Raw genomic sequence first — 21,860 nt, forward strand, 5'->3', positions numbered from 1 at the left:
CTTCTGCAAGATGAAGACTTTGACATGTGAATGAGTTCTGGTTTTCTTATTTTGAGACTATGGATTCTTTCCTATATATTTAATTCATCAATTTTTAAATTTTAATTATATGTTCTTAATAATGTTTTCTCTGGAGATTTACTTCAAAAGTTTGGTATAATGTTTTTCTGCTTTCATGTGCTTTTTATTCCTAACCATGTTTCATTTTTTTTCCTCTAGAAAAGAGCATAGTTTGGCTGAACCCACATGAATGTTACACTGAAGTTCAATTATCTGGTTTACGTATTACATAACTCAAGATTTGTGACTGAAAATTGGGGTACAACATCTCCATTATGATGTTAAAAGATTTCACATCTACTCATTTGGGGTCACCAGCCAAAGGGAAGACATTGGTGTGTCAAGGACTAACGTTTTGGGAGTTTCTCCCACGCTCTCTGCATTTTCAGTAGTACCTGTCACTGTTCACCCTACCAGGAATCTCCTCCCCATGTGATTGATTCTGCAGGGACTGAACTCTGGCTCTGAAGTTTTTGCTGTGAGTTAGCCCAATTTCTATTTCACACTGAGTTCAAGTGAACTTAAAAGACAACTTAAAAAATACTGCTTTCCCTTCTCTATAACCTTATTCTGAAACTTTTAGTGAGAGTAAAAAAAGATTTTTTTTGTGATAGAAAGTGCACTGGATACTCTTGGTTTCTCTTCAGATCATAGAAGTATTTTGCCTTTTACTAAAGATTTCCGTGGAAAGGAACAACTTTGAGTCTTAAGCCAATTTTTTGAGTCCTTGTTTCATCAAGTTAAAAAAAAAAAAAAAGAGAGAGTGAGAGAGAGAGGAAGGAAGGAAGGAAAAGAAGAAAAAGAGTGAGCGAGCAGAGGCCGGACAGGCTGGAGAGCTGCTTCTCCCCTGTGTCGCTTTAATAAATCACGTCTCTTGAGTTTTCCCTGTAAAATGAAGAGGTTGGACTGTGATTTCTAAAGATCTCAGCAGCTTAGAAGCCTAGGGTACTTTTTATTCTGTTTGAAATTTCAAATCATGTGTAGTTTTTCCTAGTACAATTATATATATTTTAAGTTCAATGCACTGGCATCCCTAGTTTCTTCTCTGTGGTTCTCTTTTGCCCTCCACGGAGACCCACAAGTAGCCTTGAGCCATACTGGCTTAAAGATTGGTGTTGTCTGAAGACAAGGATCTGAGGCCTGGTCTAGCTCTACTCAGTGCAAGATCATCTATCCTTGCTTCCAGCTGGACCCTGACCTTCTGTTCTGGTTCTGACAACTGGAACGCAATGTCTTATCCACTACAGTATCTGCAGCTTGAGGCACAGAGATGTCCCCTAAATGCTGAGAGAAGGAAGGGAGGTGAAACAAGGGAACTCCAGAATAAGCTGGGCTCCCTCCTGCCCTCTCCCAGAGCCCAGAACATACTTTGAACTACTCTCCCCTTGTTCCTCTTCCCCCCAGCACCACTGGCCTCCTTGAAGCCCAATTGTGGTTCCTCGTTCTGCTTGCTGTTCCTTTTCGGAAACACTGTCCAGTACCCTCTATCCATGCTGCTCATTCCTGCCCCTCCTGATTCAGATGTCATCTTCTCATTTACCAAGCTTTTAGAATTACAGCCCCCTCCCCTTTGCATCCAAACCTGTTGTCCTTCCCTGGTGTTTTTATTAGCATTTATCACTAACTAGCATGCTATGCATTTTATTTACCTTATTTATTTTCTTTCCTTACTAGAACTTAAGCTCCGGGGCGCCTGGGTGGCTCAGTCGGTTAAGCGGTTGCCTTCGGCTCAGGTCATGATCCCAGGATCCTGGGATCAAGCCCTGCATCGGGGTCCCTGCTCGGCAGGGAGCCTGCTTCTCCCTCTGCCTCTGCCTGCCTCTCTGCCTACTTGTTCTCTCTCTGTATCTCTCTGCCAAATAAATAAATAAAATCTTAAAAAAAAAAGAGAGAGAGAGAGAGAACTTAAGCTCCAGAAGAGAAATTGTTCTTTATCTCCAGTGCCTATAACAGGTCATTGTTCAACAAGAGTTTGTGAAATGAATGGTTGAGGGATCTCAGCGTGGTTTTTGCAGTCTTTCAAAGTGGGGACACCCCTTACACATATCAGTACCCCCAGTTCAGTACCCATCATAGACTTCCCTCATGCTCAATGCTAGCCTGCCTCTTTGAATCTCCCCTAAAATATTCCCTTTTTAATAATTATTTTTGAAGGAATAAAGAAATGCTCCTGGATCCCTGGTCCCTGTGCTATGCCTTCTTGTTGGAAATCTCCCTTCCACCTCTTCTGCATATTGTATTCCTAGCACACCCCTAGTTTCACACACCAGCCTCTAGTTGGATTTTCCTTGGTGCCCCTAACAGTCTGTTGAGCCTCCAGGGGAGCTCCGTGTGCCTGTGGTTTAAATATAAGCCACACCCCCCTCCCTGCAAAGCTGTCATCTCCATTGCCCTGCCCATCGCCTGCATTCTATCTCTTTACTCTGGCCTTTGTCATTGTTCTTCCTCCCAAGAGTTCTCCTTCGGGATGGTGTGCAGACCACAAAATCTCACAACTAGAAGAGATCTTAGGGGTCCAAGCTCTCATTTTATAGATGAAAGAAGATAGGCCTGCAAGTATTTGGCTTGCGCAGGTTTGCACTCAAGTTAGGGTACAGCTGGAACGAGGATCCAGAGGCTCAGATTTCCAGCCAGTCTGGTGTTCTTTCCACATCTCTCAAAATCTCCACAGTCTTCCCTTGGTTTTTCCTTCAGCCCCAGTGGCCCCATTCCCAAAAACATCTTTTACTCCTCTGGATCTGATGAGCCACTTTGTTCAATGGCTGTACAAACAATGTATATTTGAGGTAAGAAGTCTTTTCAGATCCATATTTTCCTTACTTTTAAGCCTATTTTCATATGAAAATAGGCTTAAAAGGGAAAGCTAGGGAAGCCCTTACTGTATCCTATTACACTTAAAATACTCCAGATCTGGGGCAGCGGGGTGGTGCAGTTGGTTAAGCCGTTTGACTCTTGGTTTCAGCTCAGGTCCTGATCTCAGGGTCTTGAGATCAAGCCCCGCAGCAGACTTTGCTCAGTGTGGAGTCTGCTTAAGACTCTCTCTCCCTTGGGACGCCTGGGTGGCTCAGTCAGTTAAGTGTCTGCCTTCAGCTCGGGTCATGATCCCAGGGTCCTGGGATCGAGCCCAGCATCGGGCTCCCCGCTCAGCAGGAAGCCTGCTTCTCCCTCTCCCACTCCCCCTGCTTGTGTTCCCTCTCCCACTGGGTCTCTCTCTGTCAAATAAATAAATAAAATATTAAAAAAAAAGACACGCACATTGGAATCGGTCTATGTGGTTTCCTATAGAGACACTTAGCATATAATCTAGGTATTCTATTGTTAAAAAGAAAATCGCAGGCCCCAAATAGCATCACTTAAGCCAAGTCTCCAACCAGGAATTTTCTGATCACATCAATGAGGTAATCTGTCACATGGGCCCTCTTCACCCACCCCTCCTTCCAAAAAGAGATGAGGTAATCTGCCTGATAAGATTCCTGCTCTTCCCCCTAAGGGAAGGTGACCTTGTCTGAAACAACCTTTTCTTTCCTTTTGCTAATAACTTCCTTGCCCCACCCTCCTTCCTATAAAAACATTCCATTTTTGTACAATTCCTCAGAGCTCCCCTCTACCTTCTAGAGGGGATGCTTCCTAATTCATGAAATGATTAATAAAGCCAATTAGAATTTCAAATTCACTTCGTTGAATTTTCTTTAACAGTACTGATGCAAGAGAACTGAAAATATATGCGATCCATGCAAAGACCCTGTAGGAAAGTGTCCAAAAACTGGGAACAATCCAAAAGTCAACTGGTAAATGGGTAAACAAATTTTGATATACCCATACAATGGAATAACAGTGTCAGAGAACTAAAACTTTCCCTGTACTCTCTTAGTTTAAGTGATTGGGGCCCTGCAAATTAGACTAACAAAGACAGATTAGCAAAAGATCAAATTTCTTTTAAAGATTTTATTTATTTATTCATGAAAGACAGAGAGAGAGAGAGAGAGAGGCAGAGGGAGAAGCAGTCTCCCAAGGAGCAGGGAGCCCGATGCGGGACTCGATCCCAGGACCCTGGGATCATGACCTGAGCCGAAGGCAGACACCCAACCATCTGAGCCACCCAGGCGCCCGCAAAAGATCAAATTTAATCATTGTTTTTGTTAAGGTATATAGAAGGGTACACAGTAAAATGTGACACAAAGGGGCTTTTAGAACTTGGGGCTTATACACCATCCTAACAGAGGCAGGGGAGGGGGAGGACACTTACGGAAAACTAATGACTTCTTAATAAGGGAAGGTGGAGGACGAAAGAGCACTTATGGGAAGACAAATGAGTTTTTTGTTGTTGTTTTTCTTTTTAGAATTTATTTATTTATTTGACAGAGAGAGACATAGAGAGAGGGAACATAAGCATGGGGAGTGGGAGAGGGAGAAGCAGGCTTCCTGCGGATCAGGGAGCCCGATGCGGGGTTTGATGCGGGGCTCGATGCGGGGCTCGATCCCAGGACCCTGGGATCATGACCTGAGCTGAAGGCAGATGCTTAACGACTGAGCCACCCAGGCGCCCCTTAAGATTTTATTTTTAAGTAATCTCTACACCTAATGTTGGGCTCAAACTCACAACCTCGAGACTAAGAGTGACGTGCTCCACTGGCTGAGAAAGCCAGGTACCCCTTCTTCTAAAAATTTTTATGCCACAGTGAGTGGCATATTCTGGACTCTTCCAATAGCAATAAAAAGGAATTAGCTATAAGGCAACTGCATAGATGAATCTAGAGAGTATTATGCCAAGTGAAAGAAGCCAGATACAAAAGGCCACTTACCTTATGATTCCATTTGTATAACATTTTGGGAAAGGCAAGCCAACAGAAACACAAATCAGATCAGTGGTTGCCAGGGACTGGTGGTTAGGGAAGGGAACTGACTTCAAAAGGGCATAGGGAATTGTGGGGGTGATGTCAGTGATTATACCTTGCCTACGGTGATGGCTACACAACTGTACAAACTCAAAATCCATAGAAATGAGCAACCTAAAGGGGCAAATTTTACTGAATGCAAAGTATATCTTAATAAGCCTGACTTTTCAGAAATACAGCTTTAGAGAATAGAAATTAGTTTTTCTTTGGGTGTTTGATTATTTGAGTTATTTTGGAAAATGTCTGAAATCCTTTCATCAAATGTTACATCTGAGAATGATGACTTTTCTCCTAATAGAGTCTCTTCCAATTTATACTAAGAAGTCACTTTTTATCCCTAAAGCTATTTTATTCTACAGATATTTACTAAGCACCTCCTCTGTTCAGGGCACAAGGGTGAGTGGGGTTGGGGGGTAGGAGACAGCTAAAGAAGTATAAACTAGGTTTTGATCTTCACCAGCTTACAGTTTAGCTGGGGAAATAAAACCCTGCTTTAGTTAAAGAACATAACGTAAGAGCTTTTCGAGTTTGGAAGAGAAAGTGCTTTCAGCTAGGGCAAAGCTTCCACAATGCAGCACAGGATGTCTTGCAGGAAGGGAAGCAGCCCATGGATATAGTTCATAAAGAAAGTGTTCAAAGTCTAGAGATCAGTTACCTTAAGGTCATGCCTAATGTGTCATTCCAGGAAGAGGAGAGACTGGTTCTCTGGTGAAACATGAAGAAATAGCAACAGAGATGCAGGAAAGAAAGTCAGGTAAACCAGAATAGCAAACCAGCTGGGGCTGGAGCAAAACAGGACTAAAGGTGAAGTGCATGGCATCAATCTACGTCTGGCACCCTTTTTAAGTATGGGCTTGGCTTTCTACCAACAATGTCTTAGATAAGCAGTAATGGATTCTCTCAGAAAAACAGACAAACAAAAACGTGAACAGAATCAGCACTACAATCTTCTTTTTGTTTTTGTTTTTTAAAATATTTATTTATTTGACAGAGAGAGAGAGAGAGACAGTGAGAGAGGGAACACAAGCAGGGGGAGTGGGAGAGGGAGAAGAAGGCCTCCCGCCGATCAGGGAGCCCGATGTGGGGCTCCATCCCAGGACCCTGGGACCACTACCCGAGCCGATGGCAGACACCCAACGACTGAGCTACCCAGGCGCCACATCAGCACTACCATCTAATCACACTTGAGATGGTCACACAATCAAATCAAATCAAATCAAATCAAATCAAATCAAATCAAATATCTTGATTTGGATGAAGAGGAAATGTAAATACCTGTTGTGTGCTCAGAAGAAAGAATGTTTCCCTAAGAAGCTAGTCTGTCTGTAATCTAGAAAGGAGGAAAATGCAGGGGGGAGAAATTGGCTTTACCTCACGCTGTCCAGAGGGAACTGAGCCACTAAATGTGGCAGTTAGAAACTAGATTTCCAGGGCGCCTGAGTGGCTCAGTTGGTTAAGCGACTGTCTTCGGCTCAGGTCATGATCCTGGAGTCCTGGGATCGAATCCCACATTGGGCTCCAGTTCCACATCGGGCTCCCTGCTCAGCTCTGACCCTCTTCCCTCTTGTGCTCTCTCTCAAAGAAATAAAATCTTAAAAAAAAAAAAAGAAACTAGATTTCCAGAATTCTAGATTTAGGACAAAGGACAGTTCACTTGGATTTTCCATGCTTAGCATAGATGTCAAATTTATTTAATTTCTCCTGACATTGAGTTCATGCTCACAAAACAACTTAATAGTAATATTCACCTGTACTTTGACTTCAAGACACAATTAATTTATTAACTGGTATTCTGATTTTTGCATTTTCTCCTACTATTCCCCCCTAACATCTACTACATCTCCTCCTTTTCTCACCCTCACTCGCTAACTCCAGCCACACATGGCAGGCATACTCCTGTCTCAAGACCTTTGCAGATGTCATTAAATTAAGGATCTTGAAATGAGGAGATTATCCTGGATTATCTGGGTATGTCCTATATCCATTGACATGTATTCTTATAAAAGACACACGGAGGAGAAGGCAATGTGGAGACTGAGGCAGAGGTTGGAGTGATCTGGCCACAAGCCGAAGAGGCTGGCAACCACCAGAGGCTAAAAGAGACCGGGACTGGAGCTTTCCCTGGAGGCCTTTCAGAGGGAGCCTGGCCCTGCTAACACCTTGATTTTGGGCCTCTGACTCCAGAACTGTGGGAAAATAAATTTCTATTTTGTAGCAATTTGTTATAGCAGCGCTGGGAAACTACTACACCGCATGATTCCATCTATGTAACATCATCAACTGACAGAGTTATAGACATGGAGAATAGATTAGATGTGGCCAAGTGCTCAGAATGGGATGTGGGGTGGTGGCTTGCTGAGTATAAAGGGGTATCACAAAGGAAATCTTTGTTGAGATGGGACACTTCTGTCTGCATGTCAATCTTTTTTTTTTAAGATTTTATTTTTATTGGGACGCCTGGGTCACTCAGTCGGTTAAGCATCTGCCTTCGGCTCGGGTCATGATCCTGAGGTCCTGGGATCGAGTCCCGCATCGGACTCCTTGCTCAGTGGGGACCCTGCTTCTCACTTTGCTTGTGCTCTTTCTCTCTCTCTGACAAATAAATTAATTTAAAAAAAGCTTTTATTTTTATTTATTTGAGAGAGAGAGGGCACAAGCAGTGGGGGGAGAGGCAGAGGCAGAGGGAAAAGCAGGCTCCCCACTGAGCAGGGAACCCTACATGGAACTTGAACCCAGGACCCTGGGATCATGACCCAAGCCGAAGGCAGATGCTTAACCGACTGAGCCACCCAGGTGCCCCTCTCTGCATGTAAATCTGATGAAATCTGAATAATAAGGTGTGTGGATTGTACCAATGTCAATTTCCTTGCTTCGATTTTATATTATAATTATATAAGATACTCTGATTAGAGGAAAGTAGGAAAAACACAGGACCCCTCTGTATTATTTTTGAAACTTCCTGTGACTCTGTAATTACCTTAAAATGAAGAGTTTAAAGAAGTAATTTCACTTCTTTCTTTTTACTATTTTCAGTTGCAGCTCCTAGAAAACTTTAAATTACATATGTGGCTTGTGTTATATTTCTTTTTTTTTTTAAAGATTTTATTTATTTATTTGTGAGAGAGAGAATGAGAGACAGAGAGCACGAGAGGGAAGAGGGTCAGAGGGAGAAGCAGACCCCCTGCTGAGCAGGGAGCCCGATGTGGGACTTGATCCCAGGACTCCAGGATCATGACCTGAGCCGAAGGCAGTCGCTTAACCAACTGAGCCACCCAGGCGCCCTTGTGTTATATTTCTATTTGATCAGGGCTGCTCTAAAATGTTATTTTCCCCTGTGGGGTTCTATAAAGGAGCCAAACAGCCTCCTGCTCTGAAATCTCAGCCTCACCTTCTATAATTGCAATAAAAACAATACAAGTCTGGGAAGTAAACTCATAACAGGAGGGAAAGTACAGACTGAGTCAGACAGACCTGGGTGGAATCCTGGCTTTGCCATTTAGAGTCAGACCTCCAGCAAATCCTTTAGCTTCCCTCAGCCTACCTCTCTTCATCTGGACAATCAGAATAATAATGCCGTTTGGGCAGGACTCATGTGAGGACAAAATGAGATCACAGAAGTGCCTGACACATATTGAGTGTTCATTAAATGTCCGTTTGTTGCCTTTCTGCTCCAAGTTTCTCATGTCACATTAGATCTTGATGTTTCCAGAAAGGGAAGAGGAGGGAAGTGATAATTAGGGCCATCTTAGAGGCGGTCTGCCATGCATGGGAAAGCACATTATTGTTTAGAGATGCTTCCAGATACCTTTTTTTTTTTAAAGATTGCATTTATTTATTTATTTGACAGAGAGAGAGACACAGCGAGAGAGGGAACACAAGCAGGGGGAGTGGGAGAGGGAGAAGAAGGCTTTCTGCAGAGCAGGGAGCCCGACGGGGGGCTCGATCCCAGAACCCTGGGATCATGACCTGAGCCGAAGGCAGATGCTTAATGACTAAGCCACCCAGGCGCCCCAACATGCTTTCAGATACTTGATTTCATTCACTGCTCAAGATAATCCTGTGATATAGATTATTGCTGTCAGTCATTAACCTCCCAAAAGACCACCAGGAAAACTTGCTGATGGAGCAAAGCTAAGTTTATTAGGGTACTGCAGGGAGAGGGAGCAACACCTTGACAGAATCTTAGGAGTCAGAGGAGGATACTTTATAGGGCTTTAGGCCCAGGTTAGATGACTTAAGCAGGTCTCGGAGGACAGGAAACTGGTTGGGAATAAGCAGAATTTATCATATTATAGTTTAGGATTAGCGAGCATAGCAAGGTGAGGGTATTAAAACAAGGATTAACGAGCAAATTGTTAACCTTGATTAGTAAACTATTTTAGTTGGTTCATAGTGGTATCTTTCAAGAACAAGAATTTCACAGAGCAAATAGCTAAGTTATTTCTGTCTGATCCCAGAACTCTTTAGCCCAGGGACAAGAAAGTGAGTGAGTTTCAGTTCTCATGGCTAACAATTTTATAGTACAAACACATTAAATAATTAGGTTAATGATTCATGGTACATCAACAAGAAAAGATACTCTACAGTCATTAAATATAATTATTAAAAGTACTCGAAAATATGTTAATATTGTATATTGATGATATAATGTTAAATGAAGGAAACAAAGGGGTACGCCTGGGTGGCTCAGTTGGTTAAGCAGCTGCCTTCAGCTCAGGTCATGATCCCAGGGTCCTGGGATCAAACCCTGCATCAGGCTTCTCCCTCTTCACCTGCTTGTGCTCTCTCTCTCTCTCAATCTCTGTCAAATACATAAATAAAATCTCAAAAAAAAAGAATTTGGGGGCACCTGGGTGGCTCAGTCAGTTAAGCGTCTGCCTTCGGCTCGGGTGGTGATCCGAGGGTTCTGGGATCGAGCCTCGCATCGGGCTCCCTGCTCAGTGGGGAGTCTGCTTCTCCCTCTGCCTGCCGCTCTGCCTACTTGTGCTCTCTATCTCTGTGTCAAATTAATAAATACAATCTTTAAAAAAAAATAATTTGCTTTAAAAAAGATGAAGGAACAGAAGACAAAATATTAAGTTACATGGTTGTGACAATGTCAAAATATGTGAGGATTTGGAAGAAAGTATGCTAAGAAAATAATGCCAGGATGGTGAGGTGATGAGTGTAGCAATCAGGGTCCTATCGGGAAACAGAATCCATTTCTAAGTATTTAAAACAGAGGGAATTGGAGGCAAGGGGTTATTTACAGAGGGGGTGGAAGAGCTGAGAAGCCCAACAGGGCAGCTAAAGAGCTAGGGGTATGCAACAGTTGCTAGAACCTCCACAGTAGGCCTGTTTAGTAGGAGGCCCACTGTGGAGGTTCTAGTCTTGCAAGAGGTGGAGCAAAGGGAGAGATCACTGGCCTGGCAAACACACTTCTCGGGACAGAGAGAAAGGGAAAAAATGTCAGACTTCTCACTTCCTCACCACTGCAGTCTCTTGCCTGGGCTTCCCACTAGCCAAACTCAGTCAGATACCAGCTTCCAGGAAGCCTGGGAACTAGCTGGCAAAGGCCAGCCTCCTTCAGATGCAGAGGAACACAGAAGAGCAGAAATAGATCTGAGGCCCCAACAAGAGCTTTTCCTTGGCTTTCAAATATGTGTATTCGCTGGGGTTATAATGCTCCTTCAATTCCAGTGGGGGTGGGGGGGTGGGAGGGATGTAAAGTAAATAAATTAATTTTTCTCAGAAAGAAAACTCTAAGCAGTCTCTTACACTGTAAGTTGCTGTGTAAATGGGTATCACCTCTTGGGAGGGTAATTTGGCTATGATGCTCAAAGATTTCATTGTACTTATCCTTTGTCCCAGCAATTTCATCTCTAAGAATTGACTCTATGGAAATATTTACAAGTATCTGCAAATATATATATAATATTATACATATATGTATGGTAATTGTAGCACTGTTTGCAACTGCAAAAAAAAAAAAACCTGCCCAAGTGTCCGTCAATAGGAAATCGTTGTTGTTGTTGTTTTTTTTAAGATTTTATTTATTTATTTGACAGAGAGAGAGACAGCGAGAGAGGGAACACAAGCAGGGGGAGTGGGAGAGGGAGAAGCAGGCTTCCCGCGGAGCAGGGAGCCCGATGTGGGGCTCAATCCCAGGACCCTGGGACCATGACCTGAGCAGAAGGCAGACGCTTAACGACTGAGCCACCCAGGCGCCCCACATTGTGCCATTTTTAAAAAGCAGGTTTCAGGACAGAACATAGCGTATGAGCCACTTTTTAATTTTTTAAAAAGGGTGTATACTGGTATGGAAAAATATCTGGAATAACATTCAAACTATCTGTGGTGATTTAGGAAGTAGGCTGACAGGAGACTTCTGCTTTCAAATAATACTTTTCTTGCTGTGTGAGGGTTGGTTTTTTTTTTTAAGGTTTTATTCATTTATTTGTCAGAGAGAGAGAGAAAGCACAAGCAGGGGGAGCAGCAGGCAGAGGGAGAAGCAGGCTTCTCACCGAGCAGGGAGCCCGATGCGGGGCTAGATCTTGGGACCCTGGGATCATGACCTGAGCCGAAGGCAGACACTTAACCAACTGAGCCACCCAGGGGTCCCATAGTTTTTTTTTAATCATAATGAGTTTTATTATTTTATAACTTGAAATACATTCAACCCAGCAAATACCTTACATGTCAATTAGCCTAGATCAGTTTCTCAGTTTCGGTACCGACATTTGGACTGGATAATTCCTCATTGTGGAGGCACTGTCCTTTCATTCTAGGGTGTTAGCAGCATCCTGGCCTCTCCCCACTAGATGCCAGTAGCACACACCCCTACCCTGAGTTGTAACTGCAGAGACTGACAAATGTTTCCTGTGGATATGGTTGCCTCACGCAGTGACCCAGTTAAATTTGAATTTCGGATAGACAACAAATAGTTTTTTTATTTTTTTATTTTTATTTTTTTTTTAAAGATTTTATTTATTTATTTGAGAGAGAGAGAATGAGAGATAGAGAGCATGAGAGGGAAGAGGGTCAGAGGGAGAAGCAGACTCCCTGCTGAGCAGGGAGCCCGATGCGGAACTCGATCTCGGGACTCCAGGATCATGACCTGAGCCTAAGGCAGTCGCTTAACCAACTGAGCCACCCAGGCGCCCCAAATAGTTTTTTTATAAGTATGTCCCATGTAATATTTGTGTTGCATCCTATGTTTTGACTTGTTAAACCTGGCAACCCTACCTGGGGAGCAAATTGCCCTGGTTGAGACCCACTAGCCTAGGTGTTATGCTGCTTCATTGCTTTTCTGAACAGCAGTCTCTGTATGGAAAATCCACCTTTCTTCACCGTGAAATAGACATGGCCAGAATGCCGATTGGAAACCTGTAAAAAACTAAGTCATTTTCCTGTTCTATTCTCTTATTCTCATACTGTCTGCCACCAAACAATCAATAGTATCTTCCAGAAAATTCTCTCACCTGAACTAAGCCCTGCAATATGTTTTTTTTAAAAGATTTTATTTATTGGGCGCCTGGGTGGCTCAGTTGTTTAAGAGACTGCCTTCGGCTCAGGTCATGATCCTGGAGTCCTGGAATCGAGTCCCGCATCGGGCTCCCTGCTCAGTGGGGAGTCTGCTTCTCCCTCTGACTCTCCCCCCTCTCACGCTCTCTCTCTATCATTATCTCTCTCAATAAATAAATAAATAAAGATTTTATTTATTTATTTGAAAGAGTGAGAGCACATGAGAAGGGGAGGGGCGGTGGGAGAGTGAGAGAGAGATGGGCAAGCAGACCCCCCCACACTGAGCAGGGAGTCCGATGTGGGACTTGATCCCAGGACCCTGGGATCATGACCTGAGCCGAAGGCAGACGCTTAACCGACTGAGCCACCCAGGAACCTGGTATGATCCTTTTTAAGCTGGATCAGCTATGCCTACGAAGGCTTATGCTCCAAACTTTGAAAAATAAATTGTAAGACAGACATCGATAAAGGTTTAATGAAATGTCTACAGATACATTAAGTTGAAATAACTTAATAAACTTAGCATTTATTAAAATATCATTTTTTAAAAAGCTTATAGGCTAGATTTTCTCACCTCCTAAGGAATCCTAAATATGCAGAGAAATTACTGAGAAATTATACCTGATAAATTACTTATGGCCAAGTATTTCTAAGATAAAAATTTAAGATTTAACTTATTGCTCTTTTATATATTGCACACACATGCATATAATATTTGATGGTGTACATCTGAAGATGATTGGTAGGATGTAAAGTAGAGCCTCAAAATGTAAGGGTAATCAAGGCCTAGAAGGTTGAGGCATGTCTGTCCCAGAATTTCTTAGCAGTGACATAGGTTGTTTACATATGCTGGGGAAAAAGAAGAAAAGACAGAGTAAAACTGGTTTTGGGAAGTGACTCTATTGACCATATTGTTGTCTTATTCTTAATAATCTCAAAAATTGGATGTAGCAAAATTTAATTTTCTTTTTAATTTAAATTCAATTAATTAACATATAATGTATTATTGGTTTCAGAGGTAGAGTTCAGTGATTCATCAATTGCATATAACACCCAGTGCTCATTACATCATATGCCCTCCTTAATGCCCTTCACCCAGTTACCCCATCCCCCTACCCACCTCCCCTCTAGCAACCCTCAGTTTGTTTCCTATGGTTAAGAGTCTCTTATGGTTTGTAAAATTTAATTTTCTACTTTGTATGCTTCCAAATTGTTCCGCCTCTTTTTGAACGAATGTATCACTTTTATAATCTAGAAAATAAGGATTGTTAAAGTAAAATAAAATAATCATGGGCCATCTCACAATACTATGTTTAGGGAATATAAACTTTGCAACTTTTTTGGAGAATGAAATGGCACAGCCAAAATAAACACACACACCATAGACACAGTTTTGACCCAACATGACCTTCCACGGCACACGGAGATATACAAGAGTGTTCAGTCCAGGGTTTTAGTAAAGCTACTGGTCAAAATATTAGCCAGGATTATTTTGTGGAACAGGTTTATGGGAGGGTACTTTCACTTTCTATAATACGCATCTTCTAAGCTATATTTAAATTCTAGGGTTCAAATTTGCTTATAAATTGCTTCATTCACTCAACAACTATTTGGTACTTATAATGTGTCACCAAGTTTGCCCCTTTGTTTTTGTTTTTTGTTTTTTTTAAGATTTAATTATTTATTTGAGACAAAGAGAGAATGCATGAGCATGAACAGAGGAGGGGCAGAGGGAGAGGGAGAAGCAGGCTCCCCGCTGAGCAGGGAGCTGGATGACATGGGGCTTGATCCCAGGACCCCGAGATCATGACCTGAGCTGAAGGCAGACACTTAACCCCAAGGTTTGCCCCTTTGAATCTGCCTTCACCAGTATAAGATTGGGGTGAAAAAATAATTTTAAAAGGAGACAAAATAGGGAGATGAGTAGGTGCTTGTTTTCTGGATACCAGAGAATCCACGTGGTACAGAAAGACTAGGAAGAAGGTAAACGGAGGGTGTTATCTCAAGAGTTCTTGATCACATCCTCCAAAGAAGGCCCAACTCCCCAGTCACTTTAGAAGGTAAACTGATAGCTAAAGCTAATTAATCCCTTTAAGGGTCAACCACCACCCTCCAAAACCCAGAGATTTCAGACTGAAAGCAAATAGGATGACCTCACCCACCCACTCACCTACCTTCCCTGAAATTGTTTCAGTGAATATAAACTCTTATCTTTGCTTTCTATATTCTGAAGCTATTAAATGAGTAACAATCCCCAGCTTAAATGAGAAATTAAAAACAGAACTTCTTCAAGTTTATTTTTTAACATGCAATATAAATTATAAATAGACCACTCTTTGGTCACTCTCAGCGGTTTATGCAAATAACCATGGAGATATTGATTACTCAGTTTCAAGGAAAAGTTAAGGAAAAAAATAGCATTCATGGATCAGGTAAAGGGGACATACATGGACTCACTTTAGTTTCACAACATCCACTCTATAAAAAGTATTGATAAAAGTGATTCATATATGGGGACCCATTAAACGGAAGCTTCCCCTGTAGCCTCAGCCCAGGTCACAAACCTAAGTAAATCCTGTGAAAGGATTTCAATCTAAAATGGAACCAAGGGAGGGCCGCCTGGGTGGCTCAGTTGGTTAAGCGTCTGCCTTCGACTCAGATCACGATCCTGGGGTCCTGGGATCGAGCCCTGAGTCGGGCTCCTGCTCAGCGGGGAGTCTGCTTCTCCCTCTGTTCCTCCCCTTGCTTGTGTTCTCTCACTCTCTCTCTCCCTCTCTGTCAAATAAATAAATAAAATCTTAAAAAAAAATAAAATAAATAAAATGGAACCAGGGGATATGAAATGGAGAAGCTTGTGACCATGCTTTCGGAAGAATGAAATTTAAGAACCAAGAGACTGATTTCCAATAAATGCCTGATTTATGAAAGACTGAGGGACATCTGCCAAGAATCTCTCCTCATCCTCAAGCCACCTAACTTACTCCTGGGACTCTGGCTGGACTTCCCCCACTTTACATTCTCTACACATTAACACAGCCTATCCCAAACCCTCAACACACCCTAGCTTGCTACAGCATGTGTTTCTCAAATCTCAATTCTGCGATTTCCTGGTAATTCAAACTTGCCCCAGTTTACCTCCTTATTCAGGTTGATAGCCTGCAATTACAAGAAATGTCTCACTGTCAAGGAAACCTAACATAAACCAATCACAATCCTCTAACTCAGCTAGCTTACCCTACAAAATAGGACCTGCTACTTTTGGGGTTGTTTTTTTTTTTTGTCCCTGCCCTAAGGACCTGCTAGTCTTATAAGGAAACCCCCAACCTCCTAGCCAATCATGCCCTGCTCCTATGTTCCCTCCTCTAACACTCTGTAGGACTCACTCTTGCCCAAAATCCCTTGGGAAGAGTGCTCACTGCTTGTTGGGCACTGTACTTCCCCAATCCATGTGTTGTTTTACCTTGAACAAAGGACATAAAACTTGTTATGAAATTGTATTATTTTTGTCATTTGACAGCATGGACTCCCAATTTTACAGAAGAGCGAAGGAGGGGTTGGGTGTCTCTAGGCAAGTGCCCTGGCGTCCAGCAATCTGTCATTATCTATGACATGGAAAGCAGTCCTCATATCACCCTCCTGAGACTACCAGGTTGGGAACCTGAGGGTACGATATAAGTACAATAGAGCCAGGAAGCCTTGGATGGGTTTCCTTTATTTATTTTTTTTTTAAGATTTTATTTATTTATTTGTCAGAGAGAGAGAGAGAGCACAAGCAGGGGGAGTGGCAGGCAGAGGAAGAAGCAGGCTCCCCGCTGAGCAAGGAGCCCGACGCGGGACTCAGTCCCAGGACCCTGGGATCATGACCTGAGCTGAAGGCAGACGCTTAACCAACTGGGCCACTCAGGAGTCCCCTTGGACTGGTTTCCTTTGCCAAATTGTTTCAAAGGCTTTGAATTTGACCTATGCCCCAACAGTTTTAAAGCAATACTTATAAAACTGCTTATCATCAATGTTTTCAAACACTGAAGTAATGAATAGTGCAATGAGGGGGGCCTGGGTGGCTCTGTTGTTAGAGCATCTGACTCTTGTTTTTGGCTCAGGTCATGAGATCAAGCCCTGAGTCAGGCTCCCTGCTGGGCATGGAGCCTGCTTAAGGTTCTCTCCCTCTGCCCCTCCGTCCCACCCCACCCCCAACGCCGCTCCTGCACTCTCTCTCTCTAAAAAAAAGAACAGTGCAATGAACTCCGTATACCCATCACTTAGTGAAGCACTGCTTTTTTTTCCCCCACTCAAAAACTTGTTGAGTCACATAAGGAGGTCCACGGAAAGAGACAAAATGCCTAACTGGTTTACAGTCCTAGCTCTGCTATGAATAAACTGTGCAGCATTGAGTACTTCATGGTGCCACTTCGGAGCTCCGTTTTCTCATTAACTGAGACGATAAAACTTGGATGGGATTTTTGGGGACTTTCCAGGCTGTCTACCCTATCGTTTGATCCTAAAGTTCATTCACTCAATTTACTCATTAAGCCACCATTACCTTTTGCCTTAATTCATCTCCCTTTGTCCATTCCTGTTCCTCTACATTCCATTTTCCCTCTGGTGGCCTAAAAAAGTCAACTTCTAAAATGTAGATCTGATCACCTGATCACATCATTCCTCCACTAAAGTCCCCTTCGTGCCTTCCCATTTCTTGCAGGGCGATGTTCAGATGTTCAAGCTGCTCCACAAGATGCTTGAGGAGCTGCCAGATCTGGCCTAGGCCTGGTCTGCCTCTCCTCTCACTGACTCCACCACACTGGCCATTTCCAGCTCAGGCTCCCTCTTGTGTGCCATTCCAACTCCCTGGAGGGTTCCTCTCGGCCTCAGCACTCCACCTCCCTCCATCCCAACACAGACACATTCTGCTTGGGCTACCTGTTCTCATTCTTCAGGAATCTGCTTAAGGATTACATCCTTCAGAAAGCCTTCACCTGAACTGGACCAAGTCCTGTGAAGTCTGTGTATGCTCTGTTAGTACTTGGGTGTAGTGGTCTTAAACACTGTGTTAGTTACTTGTGTATTTACTTAACTGCTACTTACCCTCACCATACTATAAATTCCATAAGGTCGTTTTTACTATTTTGGCCATTAACGTGATTCCAGCACTTAGCACAGGGCCTGGTACAGAATAGGCATTCAAATACATATTTGTGGTTAAATGACTCGTTCGCTGCGAGGCCTTAGAGATAAAGACACTCATAGCTTAGTGGGGAGGACAGACTGAGAAGTGATAGACAAATGGCAATGCATTACTAGAAGTTCTAGGATGAGGGAACAGATGTAAGGCAGCTCAGATCCATTCAAGAGACACCTAACACAGTTCTTGGCCAGGATTGGCAGGGGAGACTGACTTTGCAGGGGAAATCCATTCAACAAGCGTAGATACAGAGTCTCTATGGGGGCAGGGGCACAGTGAGAGAGGGGGACAGTCTCAGTGACCTTTTGGGAATGTTCGGATGCTGACATGCCCACGTGATACTCCCCCAGACTTATTTGGCCTGTGGTCAGGTGCTGTCCACCCTTTCTCAGTAACAGGGCTGGAAGCAAAGCAACTATTCATCAGTACTAAGTTGGGTTCAGTTAGTAAATGAGTAAGAACTGGGTAAGCCCTTTTTTTCCCAAAGAAGGAAGTGGGAATTACAGTTAAGGCAGTATACTTTTCCTTTATTTAAGCTGCAAAATGCCAGCATAACTTCCTTTTTTTCAAGAATAATCACCAGGGGTGCCTGGGTGGCTCAGTCGTTAAGTGTCTACCTTCAGCTCAGGTCATGATCCCAGGGTGCTGGGATCGAGCCCCACATCAGGCTCTCTGCTCGGCAGGAAGCCTGCTTCTCCCTCTCCCACTCCCCCTGCTTGTGTTCCCTCTCTCGCTGTCTCTCTATCAAATAAATCTTAAAAAAAAAAAAGAATAATCACCAATAACTTATCAGCAAGTATAAAGTCATCTTAAACTGAAAGTCTAAGGGCACCTGGGTGGCTCAGTCAGCTAAGCGGACCACTCTTGATTTCTGCTCAGGTCATAATCTCAGGTTCTTGAGATTGAACCCCATGTCCAGCTCCATGCTTAGCTCAGAGTCTGCTTGGGGTTCTCTCCCTCTCCCTCCTCTGTCCCTCCCCCTGCTCACGTGTGTGCTTACATGCTCTCTCTCTCAAATAAATAAGTAAATGAAATCTTTAAAAAAAAAAAGAAACAAAGTTGTAGGAAATATCAAACATTTCAGAAATGTGCACCTGAAAACTAAAATCTTCTATATTATTACTCATGCTCAAGAATAAGTAATGTCAATAGTTACACACGTAAGTTACATAGGCTTTTTTCTAAACATATATAAATATACATACAGAATAACATTTTTTAAAGATTTATTTATTTTTGTGAGAGAGAGCACAAGCAGAGAGGAGGGGCAGTGGGAGAAGCAGTCTCCCCATTGAGTGGGGAGCCTGATATGGAACTCAGCTGAAGGCAGATGCTTAACCGACTGAGCCACCCAGGCGCCCCTGAATAAACATTTTTAATTAAAATTATTTTGTATTGTCCTGAAACTTTTTCTTTTTATTTTTTTAACTTCTTTTTTTCCTTTTAATAATATACCTTGAACCTGTTATTTTATGCAGATCTATCTGGTTCTTTTTTTTTAAATGAGATTTTATTTATGTATTTATTTTTGAGAGAGAGAGGGAGGGGGAGGGTCAGAGAGAGAGGGAAAGGGAGAGAGAGAATCCCAAGCAGACTCTGCGCCGAGCACAAACCCATTGCCGGGCTCAATCTCATGTCCCTGAGATCATGACCTGAGCCAACATCAAAAGTTGGACACTTAACTGACTGAGCCACCCAGGCACCCCTATCAAGTTCTTTTTAATAACTTCCCAGAATTCCATTAATTAAAAATCTTAAAGTACTCCCAAAACAAAATTAAATGTTTACATACTGAAATTAAGTCTATATTAGGTTGTACAAATGAAATATACTCACTTATCATTTTCCCTGGATTGTGTACCCGAGAAAGATTATAGCAAAAGTTGCTGAGATATAAAACCCACCAAATCAGGGGTGCCTGGGTGGCTCAGTCATTAAGCGTCTGCCTTCGGCTCAGGTCATGGTCCCAGGGTCCTGGGATCGAGCCCCGCATCGGGCTCCCTGCTCCGCGGGAAGCCTGCCTCTCCCTCTCCCACTCCCCCTGCTTGTGTTCCCTCTTTCACTGTCTCTCTCTGTCAAATAAATAAATAAAATCTTAAAAAACAACAACAAACTAAAACCCACCAAATCAAATTGAAAGATCAAATTAAATTTGTTGGAGAAAATCTCCCAAAAGTAGAGTCTGGTGGATAGAAGGGTAGAAATCAGTATGGAAGAAATAAAGAGGATGTTTCACAAACCTGTTTATTTGTGCATTTGTGATATACAGTTTCAGGATACAATGAAAACTTCCCCCCCATTTTTCATAGAGGGAAGTCTTTAAATAGAGATAAGGATTTTGGTACAATAGATAAAGAACATTGGTTTGCATATTCAGGTCATTGCAGACTGATGTCTAAAATTCCTCTAGGACCTGGTTTAATCTGGCGAGGGAATTACTCCCTCCGACCCGCAATCACTGTAGGTAAAATGTACTTGAAAAAAATCACATTTTCTTTTCAGACAGACATATTTTGCTGAAATTTCTTTAGTGTTTAAGTGTTTAGTTTCTTTAAGTATTTTAGGAGTTTGGATTTTTGTCTCTGTGCAAACAGAAACAATAGGGGGTTCAAAGCAGGAGAAGGAGCAGATCTGATTCTGTTTGCAAAAGGTCACTTTGGCTGATGTCGGGGAATGGACTATAGGGAGGTGTAGCAGCCTAAGTGAGGTTCTATAGGTCAAGTCATTCCTTGGCTCAAAAGCCTTCATCTCAGAGTAAAACCAAAAGTCTTTTGGTGCTCTGTCCCCTTGCCTGTCTTCTTCCCTCTTGCATACCCCCTCCTCTCTCCCCCCCCGCCCAGCCATTGGGGGCTTCACGAGGGCAGGGGTTTTTTTTCTCTGTTAGAGGGCCAATACTTACTCCATATACTAGTGCTGATAGTATTGGTCATCGAGTGCATGGTTCTCCTTTGTCTTTAGAATAAATTTTAAAATTCTTGATTTGGTATCCAAGGTCTATTTAGGGCAATCACAGCCCCATCTTACCATTAATGTCTAAGGCTCTTGCTATAGCTACACAGACCTCACTTTTAACTTTCTCACAGTCTTAGAATTCCCTGTGGCCTCTGCCTAGAAGGATCCTGACTTCCTCTTTTCTTAGCCAACTCCTTTTCAAACTTCAAGTCTCAGCTTGTATGTGATTTCTTCAGGAAAACATTTGCTTGTGACCTTTATAGACTCTAATAACAAACACCCGGGGTTTTTTGCCTTCTTGGTGTTTATCACAGATAAATTCTGTTTTTATTGACAGTGAAAACAGTGTTTTTTAAAACTTCTAGACCTTTTTTTTTTTTAGAACCATTTAAGATTCACAGAAAAACCGAGCAGATAGTACACAGTTCCCATATACTTTTTCTCCTGTTAAAAAGAAAACCACAGGGGTGGCCCAGTTGGTTGAGCATCTGCCTCAGCTCGGGTCATGATCTCAGGGTCCTGGAATCGAGTCCCACATTGGGCTCCCTGCTCAGCGGGAAGCCTGCTTCTCCCTCTCCCTCTGCCACTCCCCCTGCTTGTGCTCTCTTTCTCAAATAAATAAATAAAATCTTAGAAAGAAAGAAAGAAAGAAAGAAAGAAAGAAAGAAAGAAAGAAAGAAAGAAAGAAAGAAAGAAAGAAAGAAAGAAAGAAAGAAAGAAAGAAAGAAAGAAAGAAAGAAAAGAAAGAAAGAAAACCACAGGCCCAAACTGCATCACTTGGGGGCCAAGTTGCCAAACCTGGGTTTAATCCCAAACCTATTGCAGATTCAACTTCCCCCAAAATAATATAGTCTTAACCTGTCAGTCAGGAATTTTCTGATAAGAACCAATGAGGTAATCTGTCATATGGGGGCCCTTTCGAGCCCCCAAAGGATGATGAGGTAATCCAAGATCTCCTGCCTTCTCCCTGCCACCCCCGAAGGGAAGGTGATCTTACCTGGAACAATCCTTTCTTTTCTTTTACTAATAATTTTCTTGCCCACCCTCCTTCCTGTAAAAACCTTCCATTTTGCACCCCCCCCCCCCTTCAGAGCTCCTCTCTCCTTGCCAGATGGGATGCTGCCCGATTCATGAATCCCTTAATAAAGCCAATTAGATCTTCAAACTTACTGGTTGAGTATTGTTTTTTAACACCCCCAACACACACACGGTTTCCCCTCTTGTTAACATCTGTGTGAGAGCAAGATGGAGTCACACATGTCAAGTAGTGA

The 21,860-nt window shown here is 42.7% G+C and overlaps 1 non-coding gene across 1 annotated transcript; it reads left to right on the forward strand.

The window, feature by feature from the left end:
* Positions 1–686: 686 nt before the first annotated feature.
* Positions 687–803, forward strand: LOC114206870 (U5 spliceosomal RNA). Its single transcript, XR_003608729.2, has one exon. It is a non-coding gene; the product is annotated as a U5 spliceosomal RNA (small nuclear RNA).
* Positions 804–21,860: the final 21,057 nt, after the last annotated feature.

Source organism: Eumetopias jubatus, unplaced genomic scaffold (assembly GCF_037043125.1).
Source record: "Eumetopias jubatus isolate StellerSeaLion01/CBP00866 unplaced genomic scaffold, mEumJub1_p1.0 scaffold_2, whole genome shotgun sequence".
Taxonomy (NCBI): domain Eukaryota; kingdom Metazoa; phylum Chordata; class Mammalia; order Carnivora; family Otariidae; genus Eumetopias; species Eumetopias jubatus.